Consider the following 20,823-nt stretch of genomic DNA (forward strand, 5'->3'; position numbering starts at 1 on the left):
GAGTGGCACTCCATAGAGGGGGTAACAGAAAACAATGTCATTCTTTCTCCCAGCTTCCCAGCTCTGTGAAGCTAATTCTTCCTTACTCCTAAGATTAAACTGAGGGCAGATCTCATGACTTTTCTGGCCAGTCTCAGGAAATGAAATTTTCTGAGAACCTTGTCAATCAGAGTGAATCTCACATGAGAACAATGACCTTTCACTAACAAAACTCTAAATGTCACTTCAAGTAAAACTGCATCCCTTCTACAGCTTGTTTCTGCTCCACAGTGTTGCCTGCAGTGAGAAAAGAGGTCTGTTTCTCCACATCCCCACCTACTCTTTGACTCCCGTCCTACCCCACCCCTACCTAGGCTGCATTCTGACTCCTCTGGGATGAAGGGGGTATGGAGAAGGGAACGGAGGTAATGGGCAGGAAATGGCTTATTCTACTGTTATGATTTGGACATGGTCAGCTACTAACTAGCTACATGAATTGGGCAATTTATTTAACTTTGCTGTGCTTTAATTTCCCCATGCAGTGAGAACTAAGTTAATACAAATAAGGCATTCTGTAGTTCCTGAGACAGAGGTAGACGCTCAATATGTGTCAGGCATTGTTTCTACTCCAACCGAGTGTCTCTCGTGGGGTACTTTTGTATTATTTTAGACAATCCCCATTAGAAATATCGGGGCAGTTTCTTTGATGCAGGCAATGTCTCTCTTCACGCAGGACTCTACCGCAAGCTTGTGTATCTAAGAGTTCACCTCCAAACTCTGCCTAAAGATCTCATGGGTGATGACCCCTTTTTTCTCCTTCCTGTTTTATTGAGATATAATTGATATACAGCACTGTATAAGTCTAAGGTATACAGCATAATGATTTGGCTTATATACGTTATGAAATGATTACCACAGTAAGTTTAGTGAACATCCATCATTTCAGATAGATACAAAATAAAAGGAAAAAACATTATTTTCCTGTGATGAGAACTCTTAGGATTTGCTCTCTCTACAATGTTCATATATAACACAGAGCAGTGTTCATTATATTTATCATGTTGTACATTACATCCCTGGTACTTATTTATCTTGTAACTGGATGTTTGTACCTTCTCACCACCGTCCTGTAATTCTAACCACTGCCACCTCTGGTAACCACAAATCTGATCTCTTTTCCTATGAGTTCACTTGTTTGATTTTGAAGGATAATTGACCCACAACACCATGTTAGTTCCTGGTTCTCAACATAGTGATTCTACCTTTCTATACATTTCAAATGATCACCGTGTAAGTCTACTTACCATCTGTTACCATAAAAGATACTACATTCTTACTGACTAAATTCCCTACACTGTACATTTCATTCCTGTGACTCATTTATTTTGTAATGGGGGATGACCCCTTTTATTTTTTTTCCCTCCAAGTTATTTATTTTTAACATCTTTATTGGAATATAATTGCTTTACAATGGTGTGTTAGTTTCTGCTTTATAACAAAGTGAATCAGCTATACATATACATATATCCCCGTATCTCCTCCCTCTTGCATCTCCCTCCCACCCTCTCTATCCCACCCCTCTAGGTGGTCACAAAGCACTGAGCTTATCTCCCTGTGCTATGCGTCTGCTTCCCACTAGCTATTTTACATTTGGTAGTGTATATATGTCCATGCCACTCTCTCACTTCGTCCCAGCTTACCCTCCCCACACCCCATGTCCTCAAGTCAAAACTACAATGAGGTATCACCTCACAACAGTCAGAATGGCCATCATCAAAAAATCTACAAACAATAAATGCTGGAGAGGGTGTGGAGAAAAGGGAACCCTCTTGCACTGCTGGTGGGAATGTGAATTGGTACAGCCACTATGGAGAACAGTATGGAGGTTCCCTAAAAAACTACAAATAGAACTACCATACGACCCAGCAATCCCACTACTGGGCATATACCTCGAGAAAACCAGAATTCAAAAAGAGTCATGTACCACAACGTTCACTGCAGCTCTATTTACAATAGCCAGGACATGGAAGCAACCTAAGTGTCCATCGACAGATGAATGGATAAAGAAGATGTGGCACATATATACAATGGAATATTACTCAGCCATAAAAAGAAATGAAATTGAGTTATTTGTAGTGAGGTGGATAGACCTAGAGTCTGTCATACAGAGTGAAGTCAGTCAGAAAGAGAAAAACAAATACCATATGCTAACACATATATATGGAATCTAAAAAAAAATGGTTCTGAAGAACCTAGGGGCAGGACAGGAATAAAGACGCAGACGTAGAGAATGGACCTGACGACACGGGGAGTAGGAAGGGTAAGCTGGGACGAAGTGAGAGAGTGGCATGGACATATATACACTACCAAATGTAAAATAGCTAGCTAGTGGGAAGCAGCTGCATAGTACAGGGCGATCAGCTCGGTGCTTTGTGACCACCTAGAGGGGTGGGGTAGGGAGGGTGGGAGGGAGACACAAGAGGGAGGAGATAGGGGGATATATGTATAGGTATAGCTGATTCACTTTGTTATAAAGCAGAAACTAACACACCATTGTAAAGCAATTATACTACAATAAAGATGTTAAAAAAAACTATGTTTGAAAAAAATTTAATAATCATACAAAAAAATAAAATCAACAACACCAAAAAATTCTATTTCCTAGCCAAGGGACCTTGGACATGCAGTAATCTTTCAAATCAAATGAGGTAATATGTGTGAAAGTACTTTGACTGAAAATGTGAGTTATTATTATATTATGATTTGCCATTACCTGGACCTATGAAACACTGTCTGTAGAGGTATAGAGCCAGCTCAAACTCTTTCAATGCTAATTAAATATCCACAACCAACTGAAATCTTCTATACACAGAAACAGTCAAATCAAATAAGCTCTCCTCATATATTCTATTTTTCTCCCAGTGTAGGGAAAACCCCAAATATTAGATGAATGAACTAATGAGTATATCACTGATGAGGCTTGAAATACAGTGATAATGACAACTCCACTTGATTTTTCCTATACTCCTTCCAAATATAAATTCCGTATATATTTGCATGATCTATGAAAGAAAAAACCAGAGGCAGGATTACTATTTTCTTTTCACTTACACTCACATGTTTATTCTAAATTTTTCTGACATGTTTCACAAATAATCATAAAATATGCAATTCTGTGTATTATAAATTCCATGTAACCAAATGATTCCCACAGAATGCTTTCATTGAATTTTGCTGAACTCTTGTATCAGTAGCCAATTCATGGTTGCAGTTGGGACCCAGGATTACTATTATTTTTCACCTCTAGGGGGGGAATTACTTTAAGATGACTGGAGGGATAGATCAGTGGTTCTCAACTGGGAGCGATTTATAATGTTAGGTCCAGGATGCAGGAGGGGTGTACTACGGGCATCTGGGGGGTGGAAGCCACAGATGCAGCTAAATATCCTATAATGCAGAGGGCAGTTCTTCAACAAAGAATTATCCAGCCCAAACTGTCAATAGTGCCAAAGTTAAGAAACCCCATGTTATACTTAGAAGGACTGTATTTCCTTGCAAGCCTCCCAAAAGGCTTAATGCTTATATGACTGAAATGTCTTCATATCAATCTCTGTTTGTTCACTGCAATTTTGATCCTGAAAGAACACGCATGTAAATAAAAGAAAAAATAAGTAAGTCAATGCATTATCAACTGTCACAAAAAATGGAACCTTAATTCCAAGGCCCACAAACCTTAGCAAGGCAGAATGTTGAGTGATTATTGAAAAATTAAGTTAATCCTGCCACCCGGAGTTAACCATTTACTTCATGCATGCATGAATAAACTATTAAGCCCAAATGTGCTATATATTACACTGGGTCCTATGGGGTATATGTTCCTTACACGGTTAGGATACTAACCTTCCATCCAAAAATGCAGTTAGTAAGGGAGAGAAAACATTAAACTTTTTTTTTTTTTTTAAATCTCGGTATCTAGCGCCATCATGGTGCCTGACTCATAGTAATTCCTCAACAAATGCTGATTAAACAAAAGAATTCATAAATTGCAAGTCATCTTCCTTTTTTCACTCATTCAGCGAATCTTTATTAAGCACCTTCTCTGTGTCAGGTACCCTTTTAGGTGCTAGGGACGCTTTGATGAACAAAACACAGAAGATTCCTGCTCTCACAGACCTTCATTCTAGTGTCGTGGTTTTCAAACTTACTGACCGTGACCTACGATAAGAAATTCATGGATCTCTGTGACCCAGACACACACATATTCAAATGACTGAAACAAAAGTTTCACAAACCAGTGTTTACTATATTTTCTATTCTCTTTCATTTTTGTGCATGCTATATTATATTGATTTCACAACATATGATTAAGTCATACCTTTGGTTTGAACATTTATTTGTATATGTGTATGGGGGAATAAAATTTTTAAATGTTAATAAAATTTTAATAAAATTTTTAAATAGCACTGGGCAGACAGTAACTTAAGATACTATGATAGACAGTGGCAGCAGGGGATCACTTCTTAGATATAACTGTCATCAAGGTTTTCTGAGGAGAGAACCAACATCTGAACGATAACAATACCTTAACATCTACGTGGTGAATATGATGCACCGTTCTGACTGCTTTACGTGTAATTACCCATGTAAACCCCACGACAACCCTCGAAGGGAAGCGCTGTTATTATCCCTATTTACAGTTGTGGGAACTGAGATACAGCAAAGTTATGAATCTTGTGCCCCAAGTCACAGATATGTTAATAGATAAAATTGAGATTTAGAGGCATGTTCATGGCAGATTTCATGTTCTTATATCCAATACTGCCTCTGATTGGAGAGAAACCAGCCACATAAAGCTGTTGGGAAGACTTTTCCTTGGAGCAAGTGCAAAGGCATGAGACAAAAATAAGCATGCCTTACTATGCCAACAGACATGCTTCTTTGAAAGATTCTTACCCTTCCATCCCTAAATAACCTTCCAGTCTTGCTGTGACAAGCATGTGACAGGCCTAGGCAATCATTCTTCTATGATCAAACTCCAGGTCTCTATTAGGTCTTAGCCTAGATAAACTATTGACTCTTGTAATAAAATACAATCCTCTTTTTCTCCAAGGATTTTCTAAGAACTCACCTTCCCCAGGAACAGCAAAGAGCTAGGAACGGTGTCCATTTGAAAGCTCCTCTGCCAGGCCCCAAAGCCCCATGACAAGGAACTTTATGTGTAGCGATGGCCCTATTTATCTTTAGCCTGGGCCAAGATGGCAGGCCTGAGTCTGGTCCTAGCATTTTCCTAAAAAAGCCTAAATCATCCCTCTCTGATGCAGGTTACAGAATTAACAGAAGTGGCTTGCTTTGATTGATAAGGCAGTAGCTGCTGCAATCATTGAAAAGTAGTAAACAAAAGATAAGAGGTAGGAGCAAGGTAGGAAGGGAATGATGGATTTGGGATTGATTCTCTAATGACCATGTCAAAGGAGACTGGAGGATGAATGGCCAGGTTACTCAGCATATTGAAGGCTGCATTTATTGGTAGTTTAATAGTTCAGGGTGTTCAATAATGAATTCTATGGCTTAGGAACGTCAACAAAACACACATCAAATTTTCAAGGTATTTTCCTTAGGATGTTATTTTCCCCTTCTAGGATATTTTATCAGTTAGGATACGGTTTTAGGAAAAGGGAACTATCTCTAGCTATTCTAAGAGTAAAGAGATTCAGTACAGAGAACTCAGTGTGCTTATGCTCCAACGCTGACACCCAGAACACCCCCAGAACTGGCCCAACAGGGAAACAGCTATCTGTGATTGCCAGAGAAGTGCAGAGGTTTTGCGTCATTGCACCAACTGCTGTTTCCAGCATCACACCGCCGAGGTCACAACCTGGATGTCCAGATGCTGCTGCCGGAACTGCTGACTTCAATGCCATGCCCCTTATGCTAGAGCAATGCCAGCAAAATGGATCCCTGCCTACCATTGCCTCTCCCTCCATTTAACTCAGTTCTGATTTCACAATTCCATGTGTGCATCTCATTGGTAGAACCTAAATTACATCCAAAATCTGGGCCACAGTGACATCTGAGAAATGATGGTTTTAGCTCTCCAACACGTGTACTATGGGAGGGAATACTACAAAGAGCTGGAATAGATGTGGAATGATCCAGGCTATCATATCTTCCACAGGTTTGTTCATCTGCTCTTCAAGAAGAAGAGTGTTTTTTAACTGGTCATCTTTTTTTTTTTTTTTTAACAGCATGATCAGTAGATGTAATAACGCTTTGCTCTACTAACAAATTTATCTAAGAAATAATGTCTGCCCAAATCAGATACAGGTATCTCCCATGGAATGCATGTATTCCTCAAAACACCTATGTCAGTATATTTTTGTGGATTAAATACTACATTCTCATCGATTATATAGCCTTTTTTAAGATGACACTTTTTAATTGATATTCAAGTTTTAGTGGCCCTTATTTAAATTTTTGATTACCATCTTCAAGCAATTTGTTAGTAAACAATTTAAAAGACTAGGTTGGGGTGGGGGTGGGTAAAAGGAAAACAGAAAATTGTAAAATAGCATACTACATACATTCTTTTAGATGTTTTCCACTTTTTTAAACCTAAGACACCCTGAAATTCACTCCAGATCAATGTATAGGAATCTTCCATATTCTTTTGTAAAGCTGTCGAATACTCCCATGTTGCAAATGGTGTATTTGTCTTAGACAAATTTAGATATTCTTTGTAAACCAATCTGAAAATATTTTCCTTTTAATTGGTGAGGTTTATCCCAGTTAGAATTAATGATATGAATAAAATATTTAGTCTCTACCCCACATTATTTTGTATTGTATTTAATGTACTTCTGCTAATATATTTTTAGGTATTCTATTCCCTTTGTCTTAAGCATTTATTTTTTGTATTTAGAAAATGTGATATTGTTGTTTTAATGGTGATATTTATACTAATACCTTTTGTCATGTTCCTAAGCCTGATTTCCCTTACTTAACCTTCGACTATAGCTTTAATTCTTCTTACTACCTATATGGTAATTAATGAGCTTATTCTAATTTCCCCTTCCTGTCTCACTTATTGTCACCCTTTTTTTTTTAGTTGTGTTATTTCTATTTTATGAGAACATATAACATTCACATACTGCCCCCCTGCCTGCTTTGGTCTTAGATCTACAATTAAACATATTAAATACTCAACACCATGCCTTTGAGCTATCCCCAATCATCTCTTGATTTAATGAAGCTTATCCTCTAGGAGGTTCCACAAGAAGTTTTCTAAGTGCAGTATTTCTTGAATTCTTCATGCTTAGAATTGTTTTTCTACAGCCTTGATACTTAAAGCATAACTTCAATGGACATCAAACCCTTAGTTTATGTTTTCTTTCCTTGAGTTTTGTGACAATGCTGTTTCATTGTTGCTTTATGCTGTGTTCCTGTCAAAATTCCAAAACTAGCCTGATTTCCTGTTTTGTAAATGACTTGGTCTTTTTGCCTATCTCAAGATTTTCCTTAAGTCTAAAAGTTTTACTAGGATATGTCTCAGAGGTAACATTTACGGTCAGTTTTCCAGGTACACAGTAGGCCCTTCCAACATGTATATGTAAGTATATTTTTAAATTTCCAGTATTGTTTTTATTGAATTAGTTTTAAATATTACTTCTATCACTTTCTTTGTACTTCCTTGGAGAGCACGATCACTTGTATGTTGGACTCTCTTTGCCTATCTTCTATATCTAATCCTTTCTCATCCATTTACTTTTTAAATTTGGTTTTCCTACTCTTGGCTATTTCCATGCCTCCCCTTCACGTTTTTCAGTCCATCTACCTATTCTCCCTTGAGTAAGCTGTAATTTCATCTTCGTCTCTGAAATTATAAAAAAAAATTTTCTCACCTGTTTCTCCTGAGTTTATTTGATCAACATGTGTCTCACATCTTCCACTTTTTTCTTTTCTGTTCTTTTTATGCTGTTGTTCTTCTCCATTCTAGGTTTTTGGATTTCTGATTCAAAGTGTTCTTTCATGGGTGAAAATACTTGTTTAATGATATTTAATGAATGCTGAAATGTATTTCAGTTGCCCCCTGCTTCATAGTTGTTTTCTAGTGGTGTGGGAGATGAGAAATGTTTTTACCGTGTGAAAAACTTTGATTTTTCACTTCTAATTTCCCTTTTAAAGTAGCTTTGTGTGGGTGTTACCTGACATTTTCTGTTCAATTTTAAATGTTTTGAATTTTCCTGAATCATAAATAACAGGTGTTTCTCCAAGGGAAGAGACTGAGGTGAAGGTTTTAGGTGGATTAATGGTTCTTAGTTGGTACAGAAAAGCTGAGCTTCTTTAACAGATGTACCTTTGGGGATGTCTGATATTTCTTGGGACTTAATCATACTCTTTTATGTAAGGCACTTAATTTTTATATCTTGCTTGTTCCCTTAATTCTCTTTACCAATCAGCCTTCAAAGAAAACCTCCTGCGTTCCAAACTGCATCCTGGTACCCCAGAACTGGTGCCTTCCCAAGTTGGTCGCTTCTGGTCTCATAAACTTTCAAGCCTCTTCCATTTCATTCCCCAGTAGCTGGCACTCTCCTACACCAGGGTTCACATTGATTCTCAGTATTTACACTGAGAGTGGGATCCTTTGTTCAGAGGGTGATTTCACCTGTGCTTCACTCCTGCTAATACCCTCTCCCCTCTCCTGTTCCTGTACAGTCTCTACTTGACTCTGTCCTGGATTGGGATCCAGAGTTGACTCTGATGGTTTTGGATATTTATTTTCCCACTTACAAGTTCAAGTAAGTTTGTAGTATTCTCTGTCTCTTAGTTATGCTATAGGTATGAATTAGGGGTGTGTTTTTTTCTTCTTTTTGTTAATCTTAATATTTTCAGAAGATACAGGAGGAAGTTCAGATTTAGGTAGTTACCATAATCCTACTGGAACCTCGAATTCCCATTTGATATTTTTAAAGCTATTTAAATGGCATCATTCTCTAAATATGTAGTCCTAATATGCAGAAAAGTCCATGTATTTTTGTCCACTAATTGGTATTCAGGAAACTTGGTAAACTGTTATTGTAATAATTAATATATAGATTTTAGGAAGTTTGTTAATACACACAATCACATCATCTGTGAACAATGACAACTTTGTATCTTCCTTTCCTTTCCAATCCTTTTATCTTTTGTATCTTTTCTTCTTGCTGCCTAAGGCTTTCAATAAACTGCTGAAGAGAACTTTTGATCAATGGCCTCTTTTCTTACACCTAGCAATGAAGAGAAAACTCTCAAAGTGTCACTGTTAAGTAGGATGTCTGTCCTTCATGTTTTTATCTAGGGTATTTTTAGTGTAATAGGATAGTGTGTAATTCTTAGTGAAATATATCCTCTTTTCCCAGAGATAATCATTAAAGCTCACAGCTAAGGATGAAAGATCCCAAGTACCACCAGCTGTTGGGGCTATCCACCTCCTGCAGGGCTCACTGAGCACAACTCTAACTATTGAAAGTGAGCAATATCAAGCCATGTGGTATAAATATAAAACAACTTTATTTTTGCCAATAATTGTAACCAACATACTGTCTTGAGTTCCCCTTTTCTCTGGGCAATGAATTTCATTACGACATATTAATCTCTTCTTCCAAAACTTTAACATGCACTAGTTGCAGTTCCATTTTCATTTTTAAGACTCTATTCTGCTCATTAAAATACTTAATCTCACAATTAGAGAAAATTCTTTAAACACACAATAGGTGAGAATGTTCTTGCACCAACACTATTCCTAGTCTTTCGTTCCCGACCCTTTCATTTGGGTTATCGTTGATACTACTGGAGAAAGAAGGGAGAAGGAAAACAAATATTTTGCTATATGCTGCCAATGGCAAGATTACTCCTCTTTTCTTGTTTTGAGCACCCCCAAGTGCTTGCATCAAGCAGCATTCTTCTGGCACATAAGCATCCGCTCCTTACTGTAGCAGTCCCCAGAAAACTGGCAACCCCAACCCCACATACCCACCACAGCCCTCAACTCTGGAGCCTAATGGCATAGATAAGTCCATTGCCCCTAACTCTGGGGGCTTAGAACGTGAGGAACCACACCAGCATGCGAACTCTCTGATTCAGCTTTCTCAGGACAGATGAGCAAGCTTAGCTGCTTGGCAGAGATCCTGCAGGACACTGGAGGTCATTTTCCCCTCTAGCAGACTTGCCCCAGCTCTGTGATTCCTTCCCCTTGCCTTGAGAGACAGCAACCAGTTGGATACCCTTCTCATCTCCCACAGAAAGGAGAATGAAGGCGATACCTTCTCTACATGAAAAATCACCCTCTGCAGAAAGCATAACCAGCTCACTTCCAGCCTCTGTCTTACATGACTTCAAAGAGGCGAAGCCAGGTTGAGAGGGCCTACCTCTGGTGAAAAGGCACTCCTTAGCCATCCCTGTAGGGAAGTGGACGGCCCAACAGCTGGCGGGCACCCTAAACTTAAAATGTGGAGTAGGGAAACTCTTTTGTTCTCGCTGCAGGCTTTAGTTCTCAATTTCTGAAAAACAGATGCTCTTACTTGGCACCTCCTAACTTTACCATCTTAAGGCAGGTTTTTTTTAATCTTTAACTTAATGGACTCTGTCTCTGTCCCAGGCTTACTTCAAACCATGAAAATGATAGATGCCACTGACCTGATTTTTTTTTTCATATCCACTTGACCATCTGACCAAAATCTGTAGTACAGAAAAACCATGTATCAAATATCTGTTAATGTTGAAACAAGCGAAACAAAAACCAGAGTTGTCACCATGAGGGCACGTTTATAAATAATGGCACCATGCCTGGTTCTCCATACGTAAGATGAAGCAGCTGAGCTGAAGCAGTCACTCAGCTATTTTAGGGCTGGCATACACAATCTGGAGAAAGTGAAAGCTGGTGGACCATCCACTTAAAGCAACCTATAACATTCATATTTATTATGCTGTGACTTCATTCTAATTTATTAATACTTTATTAATGCAACCTAAGAGAGTGACAACAAAATTTATGAGAAGATACATCCCCTGAGGACAGGAACCAACTCTCTTTCTTTCTTCCTCCTTCTTTCCATCTTTTCTACCTTCCTTACTCCCTTTATTATTTATCATTTCTTCCTTTCTTCTTTTGTTTCTCTCTACTATCATCAGTGTATGGCACAGGCCTACCTAGCCCATCATAAGTCCTCAGTACATGTTTGTCACATTAAACAAAAATGAAATGCTCTATTTTATTTATTAGAAATAAATATGGTACAGTAGGCACCACGGACATTGAACTGTCCTCAACCTCCTAATAACTGTCTGGGAGGTTGCACCGAAATCTACAGCAGCCCCTTCCTGAAGTTATGCTATCTTTGTGCACTGCTAATCTGGCTTCCTGACTGACAGACCGCTTCATTCTGCCACCACAATCTCTTATCAGTTCTATAGGCATATTGGAAGGAAATAAATCTGCCTCACAATACACAATATCATATTTCTCCCTTTCCTACTTTTTCATCTTTCTTCTCTCACAGCCAAAGAATTAGGCCTCTAAAGTCCTCTCAACACCTGCAGTCCTCCAAAGTCCTCTCAGCCCCTGCAGTCCTCCAATTCTGTTACTTCCCCAGATGCAATTCCATTTCATAATCACATAACCCATATCACATCTCTGTCTCCGGTTTATTGCAATCCTCTCTCTCCAATTTCCACACACACATCATGAGTTCCTTACTGCTACCACTGTTGAACCTACAGCACTCCATCTATGGAGTTATTTTGTGGGTTTAGGGCATTGTGGATTTTGAAGGAAGTAGTACCCAAGGCACAAATTGGTCAAGAAGCAGAAAGTCTGCTGTAAACATAAGATCAATCATGTTTTTGAAAATTCTACATGAAGAATGACTCTCTGGTCCTTGAGGACGAACAAGAAACTGAGATCCAATTCTGCAGGAATTAGGAAAGAAAGTGACAACCAAACAACAAAGACACTCAATACCAGAGACAAAGCAAAAGGAGAGGAGGGACTGATTGGGACTGAAACCTAGAAACAAAAAAAAGTTGTGAAGAAAATAGGAAGTGATTGAAAATAGAAGATTCTTGACCAACTGGGGTGTAGAATAGGACTGAATGAGAAACAAAAGAAGATGAGAGAAACAGGACTGAATGAGAAACAACGGAACAAGAGAATGGGGAGCGGGAAGGAGGCTCGGGAATTGAGACACAACACCTCAGTCTCCCAGGTGAGTCATAATGCAATGGCTTCTATCTAATGCCGCTGAGCTCTGCCATCCCATCCTCTCTGACTCTATAACACCCCCATATCAATTCCCCTCTTCCACCTGGAGACCCTTGGTTGCCATTCTGCCCTGGTCTGACCTTTGTTGTGGCCTTAGAAAACATCTTTGTAATGGCAAACTGGGATAATAGCTGCATTTTGTGGTCATGAAATTGATTCATCTCACTAGTATTTATCAAATATGTGTACTCTGCTGACTGCATCCTGGACCATTCACAGGACCTAAGAAAATCAAAAGCAAAATAATAAAAAATAAAAATAAAGTTTTATACACATTAAAGCTCAATCTTTAAAAAATTAAAACTGGTGCTTAGAAAAGCTGAAAAGTGTTTGTACTTTGGTATTGATGTTCTGTGTGCCAAGCCTGATTTTTTTTCATGGAAATTCATGGTGTAATTACAAACAACTGTCACTTGTCATTATAACAAAATAGCTTCCATTGATGGTTAGTTGCCATTGTGTTTCCTTAGTTCTAGCATTTTGAAAAAAGAAAGAGTAAAAAAAAAAGGAAATGGCTAAAACTCCATAAAAGTAACATTTGGTTTTAAAGTTATAAAATTGTTGAGTCAAGATATTTTTAGTAAAATTAGTTCCATCAGTGTAAACCCAAATTCTGGCACATAAGCAGATGAGTGTGGCTATGCTCCAAATAACTGAAGAAAAAATTATTTCCATACCTGAATAGCCAAGCTACTCATAACTCCCTACTTCTCTTTTCATTTTCATCTTGACCGAGGTTGAGGTTTGCACTTCAACTCTCGTTTATTATCTCATTTTTCTTATGAACTCCAAACAAGAAGTAAATTATTGCAAAAATACCTAATTTGAAATTTGATGAAATTGACTTGAGGATGTAGGTTTCTTTCTTAATATTAATAGGGTTCTTGAACTTTTTTTTAAGATGCCATGAAAAAACAGAAACCATTCACTGAGTTTACAAATCAGAAGCACAATGCATGATTTTTATCTTCAGAGAGCTTTAATATAGTTGGAAATACCAGACAAGCACATGTGATAAACCAGTTATATTGTTAACAATGAATTGTATGATAGAGTATGTGTACATTTTACATGTTCACAGAAATAAAGATAGTTAAGGTTTGTAGTAATGTTGGAAGCATTCATGTAGATATAGAACTTAAACTGAACCTCAAAAGTTGTAGAATTTGTTCTGGGTACTTAGAGCTAGGTATATCTTGTCTTTTACCAGAAAGGAAAAAAATTAGGTTCCCTTGATGAGAGAAAGAAATAATATAGAGACGATTTGTGTCATTACTGAACAAAGCTAGGAGCCACAACGGTTGGGATACATTAGGATACTATTTTCTTCCCTCTATTTGATCTTCAGTGACTTAATCACAAAGGTTCTGTGAAACAACCTGCACAACCTCACTCTCCACTAGTTAAGAGAGAACTGGTGAGAAAGAAAGATTACCTATAAAGTTCTTAAAGAAAATGGTCTAATGCAGGGATACTGTGCCAGTCAAAACATTTCAGAAACCTCAAAAGATTACAGAGCTCTAATTCCCAAGAAGTTACCTTCATTTCCTCTGCAAATCTTGCCCTTAAATTTTCTGTACACCATGTTGTATAGTCATTCCAAAGAAATCTGCCTGATTTGGCCCAATTCTGAAAGAAAGCCCCCATCACTTCAGCTAAGTGGAAAACTGAAGCGATTATGAGGATAATTCAGTTGCGATCGTGAGGTGGTAAGTCACTCCAGGCAAGTCTGGGCAGTGACGGGAAAGAAGTAGGCAGAAGTGTTCACACTCTCCAAAGGAGATAATCAAGCCGGTAGAACGTAATAAATTGCTTTCAGTAAACATTAGGGCCTTATTATCTTTTAATCTCATGCAGAAGGTATTTTTATTCTGTACTTAATCCTGTTATAAGTGCCTACACCAGAGCTCCCAATCAAATCTTTATTCTCACATGCACAGAAGGAAGAGAAAAAGAAAACACAATCTGTCTTAGTTACTAATCAGTATAAGAATGGTCTAACGAAGAACAAAACCCTTGGGAAACCTTTCTAGAAACAGCCTCAACACTTCTAAGAATTTCACATTAAGGCAATTCTTTGTAATTCTTCAAACAAATGCGAACTACCCAAAAGGGTGAAGGTGGGAGAGATAGAGACAGACAAAGTTTAGGATAAAAGACGTTAAGGAAAGAAAAAGAGAGACCTTCTGCGTGATTGAAAACATTCTCTAACCCCTTGCAAAAGTACATATTACCTTCCCTTCTATCCTAGAGGAGGTAGGCTGTCCCCCTCACCTGTGCCCTCACCTCATCCTACTCACCTCCTCAGGGCAGCATCCCATCAAATTCCTCCTCTCTCTCCCTTTTACTGGCCCTTCCCAATCAACATACAAATGGTGGCAAACAACTCTAAGCATTCATTTGCTTAATAAACTTGTTTATTGAAATAGGATACACATAGGGAAAAGAGCAAACATCGTAAGAGAAGAATTTTCAGAGTAAATGCACCTCTGTAAACTCCATCCATATCAACAAGTAGAATGTTACCAGCACCCTAGAAACCTCTATTGTTCCCCCACCAGGAAATTCCCTCTCTCAAGATAGCCACTATCCTGACCTCTGACACCATTGGTTAATTTTGCCTATTTGACAGTTTTCTCTAAATTGAATTAATCCATATATTCTCTCGTGTCTGGCTTCTTGGACCAATATTATGTTTGTGAAAACTATCCATGTTATGTCATGCATGTAGCTTTGCCCAGTCATTCTCATTGCTGTATAGTGTCCTACTGTAGGAATAATCTACAAATTCATCCACGGGTGATAGAGATTTAATTTGTTTCCAGTGTGGACCTTCTATTAAATAGGAGTTGTAAAATAGGGCTACCATGAACATTCTCAGCTGAACATATGTACCCATTTTGGGGGTGTATACCTGGGAGTAGCATTTCTGTATCATAGAGTGTGCATATATTCAGCTTTAGTAGATACTGTCAGTTTTCCAAAGTAAATGGATCTAGTTACTCTCTCAGCAGCAATATAGGAGAGATCCAGTTGTCCCATATCCTCTCCAAAATTTGGTATTTTCAATTTTGTTGGTGGTGGTGGTTATTCCGGCACAGGTGTAAAGATATCTAATTGTGGTTTAAATTTACATTTACCTGATGAGTAATGACATTGACCAACTTTTCCCAGGTTAACTGGCCATTCAGATAGGAAGGATCTGTTCAAGTGCTTTGTCCATGTTTCTATTTGGGGTGCCTATTTCCTGTTTCTCTTTATGTATCGTGGATATGTTTCTCCTGATCTCTCTCTCTGTCCCTTTCATATATATATACGCATATATATACTTACATAATATAAATATATTTTATGTATAAATTCTTATATATTCTTATATAATTTATAATATATAAATACATTAATACATAATATATGCATACCTAGTATATATTATACCTATATAAAAGATCTATGCTGTAACTTGTCTTTAAATACCCTAAATAGTGTCCTTTGGGAAACAGAAGTGTTCCACTTTCATGGGGTCCAATTTACCACATTTTTCCTTCATGTTTAGTGGTTTTGTGTTCTGTTTAAGACCTTTTTTTACCTACTGTAATGTCAAGAAAATATTGCTCTGTTTTATTCTAGAAACTTTGGTTTAATTTAAGTGGCTTAAATCTCCCTCTGGTATAATTCCCACTCCTTTCCTTCACAGTAACTTCACAAAATACTTGTCTATATTTCCCATCTTCTCTTCTTCAGAAATAATCTGACTTCTGACTGCCCCTGCCCATCCTCACGACTCCAGTGAAGGTATTTTCTCTGTGCTTAATCCATATCTCCCTAACTGCCAAAGGGAAATTTTTCCATTCCTGTCTTAGTCACTTGACTGTAGCATTTGATGCTGTTGACTAAGCCCTTCTTTTTAAAGTTTCTCCTTAAAAATTTCAGGATTCCATTTCATCCATATTTTACAACTACCTCAGTTCATTCCTTCTCAGTCTTCTTCATGGGCTCCTTCTCCTCTAATTATGTTTTAAACATAAAACTACAACATGCACGAAATTCTACTGTGTACCAGACACCATGCTAAAAATCCTGGAAATACGGTGGTGAGCAAAAACATATGGTTCCTGATGTCACGGAGCTTAGTATCTGGTGGCAGACACACACATTAATCAAATAATTACCATGATGAATATTTAATTACAAACCGGGATCGTGGTTCGGAAGGAAACAAAGGCTTATAGAAATGGCTCAGGAAACTGTGGCCTGTGGGCTAAATATGGCCCACTGACTGTATTTGTAAATAAAGTTATATTGAAATACAGGCATGTCTCTCCATTTACATATTGTGTATGGTTGCTTTCACACCAGAGCAACAGAGTTGAGTAGTTGTGATAGAGACCACATGGCATGTAAAGCCTAAAATACTTATTATCTGGCCTTTTTCAGAAAAACGTTTACCACTCCTAGTCTATAAAACACATAATCCCGACTGGGCATATGCTGGCCAGGAAAGGCCTTCTTTCCTAGGGCACTGGCTCTCGGGTCTCAGGAAGAGCAGGTATTTACTAGGCAAAGAGGGAAGGGTAAAGCTCTAAACAGAGAAATGCCATATGCGAAGGTCCTATATGGAAAGGAACATGGCACATTACAAGGAAATGAGAGAAACATGAGGCTGGAGAGACAGCCGGGGACAAGATCAAGCAGCATCTTGTAATCCACATTAACAATGCTTGAGATTTTTTCTAATGGAATGTCATTAGGTACTTTTTAAGTAGCGCAGGGTAGGGAGGTTTTGGTCATGACTGTTTTTCTCCGTCTCCTGGCTCTGGCTTCTTTGGTGTTGGTTTTGTTCTCACGCGATTCAAGGTAGCCCCCGACAACTCCTAGATCAAGAACTCCTAGATCAACATCCTCCAGATTCAAGTCCAGAAGAAAAGAGAGATTCCTCCCACCACCACCAAGAGTTCAAATATGTCCTGCTTCTGCCTGTTTTCAGTCACATTTCCATCAATGAGCCAATGACTGAGGCCAGAGGAATGGAATTAGCCAATTGGCTTATGCCTACGTACATGGCCACCGCTAGAGCTGATCACAGGATCAGCCTCGAGCATTTGCAATAAACGTTAGATAGATGTAGCAACCCAAAGGAAATACAGGGTACTTTTTCAAGGAGTCAGATGAATAAATGCTGCATGGCAAAACCAAAATATTCTCAACACAAGACACAAATGGGGATAATTTCTCCTCTCCCTGGGTGTGCTTTCTAAGAACATCTCATTCAAACCTCTGTTTTCAACTACCACCTTTATAATAATCTATTTGTAAATATCTGTCTGTTTGTAGCCCTAAATGTTTTCCTGGTCTCCAGATCTGTTCATCCTGGTCTCCACTTGGATATGCTACAGGTTTAGTTTAATGAGAAAAAACAATTCATGATCTACCCATCAGACCTACTCCTCCTTCTGTGCTGTCTTGCCCAGATCAGAATCTAAAGAATTATTCTACAATCCGTCCTGAATCTTATCAAACTGTCTAATCAGTCACCAAGTGATGACGTATCTCCCTCACTCGCTATTTAAAATTCTTCAGCTGATTCTTGCCACCTCCAGAATAAAACCCAACCATCCTATGAAGACAGTCAAGATGCTTCCCAACGGCCCTGCTACCCCCTGAAAAAACACTCTACTCCTCAGTCTTTCACTCCTCCGTCCTTTTGCCCATACTTTTCCCTCTTTCTAAACTGCCTGTTCTTCTTTCTTCCTTCTTCACGTGGCCAACTCTTGCTGGTTATTCAAGAATAAGCTTAATCCTCATTTTCCTTAGGAAACTTACAGAATCACTGTGAGTTATTCAAGAATAAGCTTAGTCCTCACTTTCCTTAGGAAACCCACAGAATCACTGTGAGTCTAGTGCTCTTCCTCCGCGCCCTCATAATACCCATGGTGCCCCCATGTCTCAAAACCTATCACGCTGCCACAGTTTATTCCTCTGTCTCTCAGAGTCTGCAAGCTCTCTGGAGGATAGGGATGTGTCTTATCTTTCTATGACCTAGTAAGTGTTCCGCACATACTAAACACTCAATAAACACTGGTCGGAGAATTCTACTCAGGTCAACTGGGGAAAGAAATGACACTTTTTGAAGAGAATTTCATTGATGGAAATAAAAAATTAAACATGGAAACTATATGGTAGTGACAGGGCAAGTTAATCTAAGTAAACAGTTCCTTAACATTTTTTAAAATCCTTTTTTGACCCTCTCTTCACCCCTCACCTCTTTTCTAGCATACGGTGTACATTCCCAGAGATGCAGAGCACAACTTCATGCTAAAGGAGTGTCTACTCTGATTTCCATAAAATGCCTCATTTAGTGCCCTGTACCCCAAAGGCACCCATTATTTACTAATTAGTGATCACAATCTTCAGGCAGACATAGGATGCTAAAACTTATGGTAAGCACGCTCTAATATTTACTGTTGTAGTAATATAAGTAAATAACAGAAAGCAATTTATAGAACCACTCCCAGGTTTAAGAAAATTTCAATGGAGGTGGTTCCTGGAATTCCTTTGGTCTCAGGACTTTTAGGAGCTAATTTCCGCTCATAACAAACACTTTTTTCTTATATTCTTTATTTCTTTCTATTTATGTTTCTTCTACAATTTAAATACAATTTCCTTTAGAATATTATCTTTATTCAAGTATCGTATACCTTTATAAATTTAATTTTTCTAGTATGTACTAGGCATACTTTCCCCTGCAGATACAATGGAGAACAAAATCAACCCAAGCTCTGCTCTTATAGTGCTTACGGTCTAAGGGGAAAACAAAGTCATGACACAAATAATCACACACACACAAACTGAAAAACAGAACACTGTGACATGTTTTGAAAATATTACCGATATCTACAGCAAGCATCTGAGTTAATACAGGATGTAACTGAAGGCTCCCTAAAGAAAAGATGCTGGGACCGGGATCTGAAAATGAAGGCAGTTTGATTAGCTGAAGGGAAATGAGACTGGGAGAAAGCAGGGAACATTTCAAGCAGGAAAATGTCACGTGCAAAGGCTTTGAGACAGGAAGGAGCATGGTATATTCAGAGGACTACATAAAAACAAAATTAATCCTAAATTCCCACTAGGCACAATTTTTCAAAGATGGAAAGCAATAGGATTTAGAAGAGACACTGAATTGAACTGAATCTTGGTTCTTCCTCTCAATTTGTTGGATGACTCTTAAAAACCAGTCTGAATTTGCAGTGAAGATGGCGTCGGGCAGTGGGACAAAAAACTTGGACTTTCGCCGAAAGTGGGCCAAAGATGAATACGAGAAGCTCACTGAGAAGAGGCTCACAGAAGAGAGAGAAAAGAAGGATGGAAAACCAGTGCTGCCAGTCACGTGAGAGCTTCTCCGGCATCAGGACTCCAAGGTGGACCTGGAATCCAAACTTGGGAAGACAACCGTCATTACCAAGACCACCCCACAGTCTGAGATGGGAGGATACTATTGCAATGTCTGTGACTGTGTGGTGAAAGACTCCATCAACTTCCTGGATCACATTAATGGAAAGAAACATCAGCGAAACCTGGGCGTGTCTATGCGTGTGGAACGTTCCACTTTGGATCAGGTGAAGAAACGTTTTGAAGTCCACAAGAAGAAAATGAAGAGAAGCAGAAGGATTATGATTTTGAGGAAAGGATGAAGGAACTCTGAGGAGGAAAAGGCCAAAGCCTACAAGAAAGAGAAACAGAAGGAGAAGAAAAGGAGGGCTGAGGAGGACTTGACATTTGAGGAGGATGATGAGATGGCAGCTGTGATGGGCTTCTCTGGCTTTGGTTCCACCAAGAAGAGTTACTGAGGCTTTCTATGCTTGGCTTTTTGCCAGGCCTAACTTTGTGTGTGTGGGCGTCATCTTTGGGGGGTACTAGGGAAAGTCCTTAAGACTGGCAGTGGGGAGGGCTAGAGGGTGGGTATCTGTGGTTTCCCTCTACCTTGGGAGGGAGCACAGGATGCAAAGGAATGTGGTGTGGCATGTTCCTTCAGCCTCAGTATTTCACTGGAGACAGAGGACCTCTGATCAGCTGAGTTCCCAATAAAGAAAAAACACCTCTTCTGGGGAAAAAAAAAAAAAAAGCACAGTCTTTGCGTACCTGCCTTTCCAAACGTGTAAAGTGGATTAAACTAAGTTTTTCACCGTAGTTCTCAGAGTATATTGCAATTAAAAAATTAATGGGAAACGATCTTGGACCAATGTCAAGTATTATTATTGACTATATTTTGTCCTCATGGATTTTTTTTAACTGAAAGTAACTTGGCAGAACTTTAGCTTTCCCATAACGTTCCTCATGCCAGCAAATATTCATAAACCAATATTAAAGATCAAGGGGATCTTTTACCTGACAGCCAATGTTTTCCTAATTTTATTTTATTATTTTTTTTTACTTTTTTAACATTTTTATTGGAGTATAATTGCTTAACAATGGTGTGTTAGTTTCTGCTTTATAACAAAGTGAATCAGTTATACATATACATATATCCCCATATCTCTTCCCTGTAGTGT

The 20,823-nt window shown here is 38.6% G+C and overlaps 1 pseudogene across 1 annotated transcript; it reads left to right on the forward strand.

Moving 5' to 3' along the window:
• Nucleotides 1-19,527: 19,527 nt before the first annotated feature.
• LOC309969737 (zinc finger matrin-type protein 2-like) lies at nucleotides 19,528-20,165 on the forward strand (annotated as a pseudogene). The gene has a single exon. The product of its transcript is annotated as a zinc finger matrin-type protein 2-like (transcript).
• Nucleotides 20,166-20,823: the final 658 nt, after the last annotated feature.

The sequence above is a fragment of the Leucopleurus acutus genome (genome assembly GCF_964270905.1).
Source record: "Leucopleurus acutus genome assembly, chromosome: 12".
NCBI lineage: Eukaryota > Metazoa > Chordata > Mammalia > Artiodactyla > Delphinidae > Leucopleurus > Leucopleurus acutus.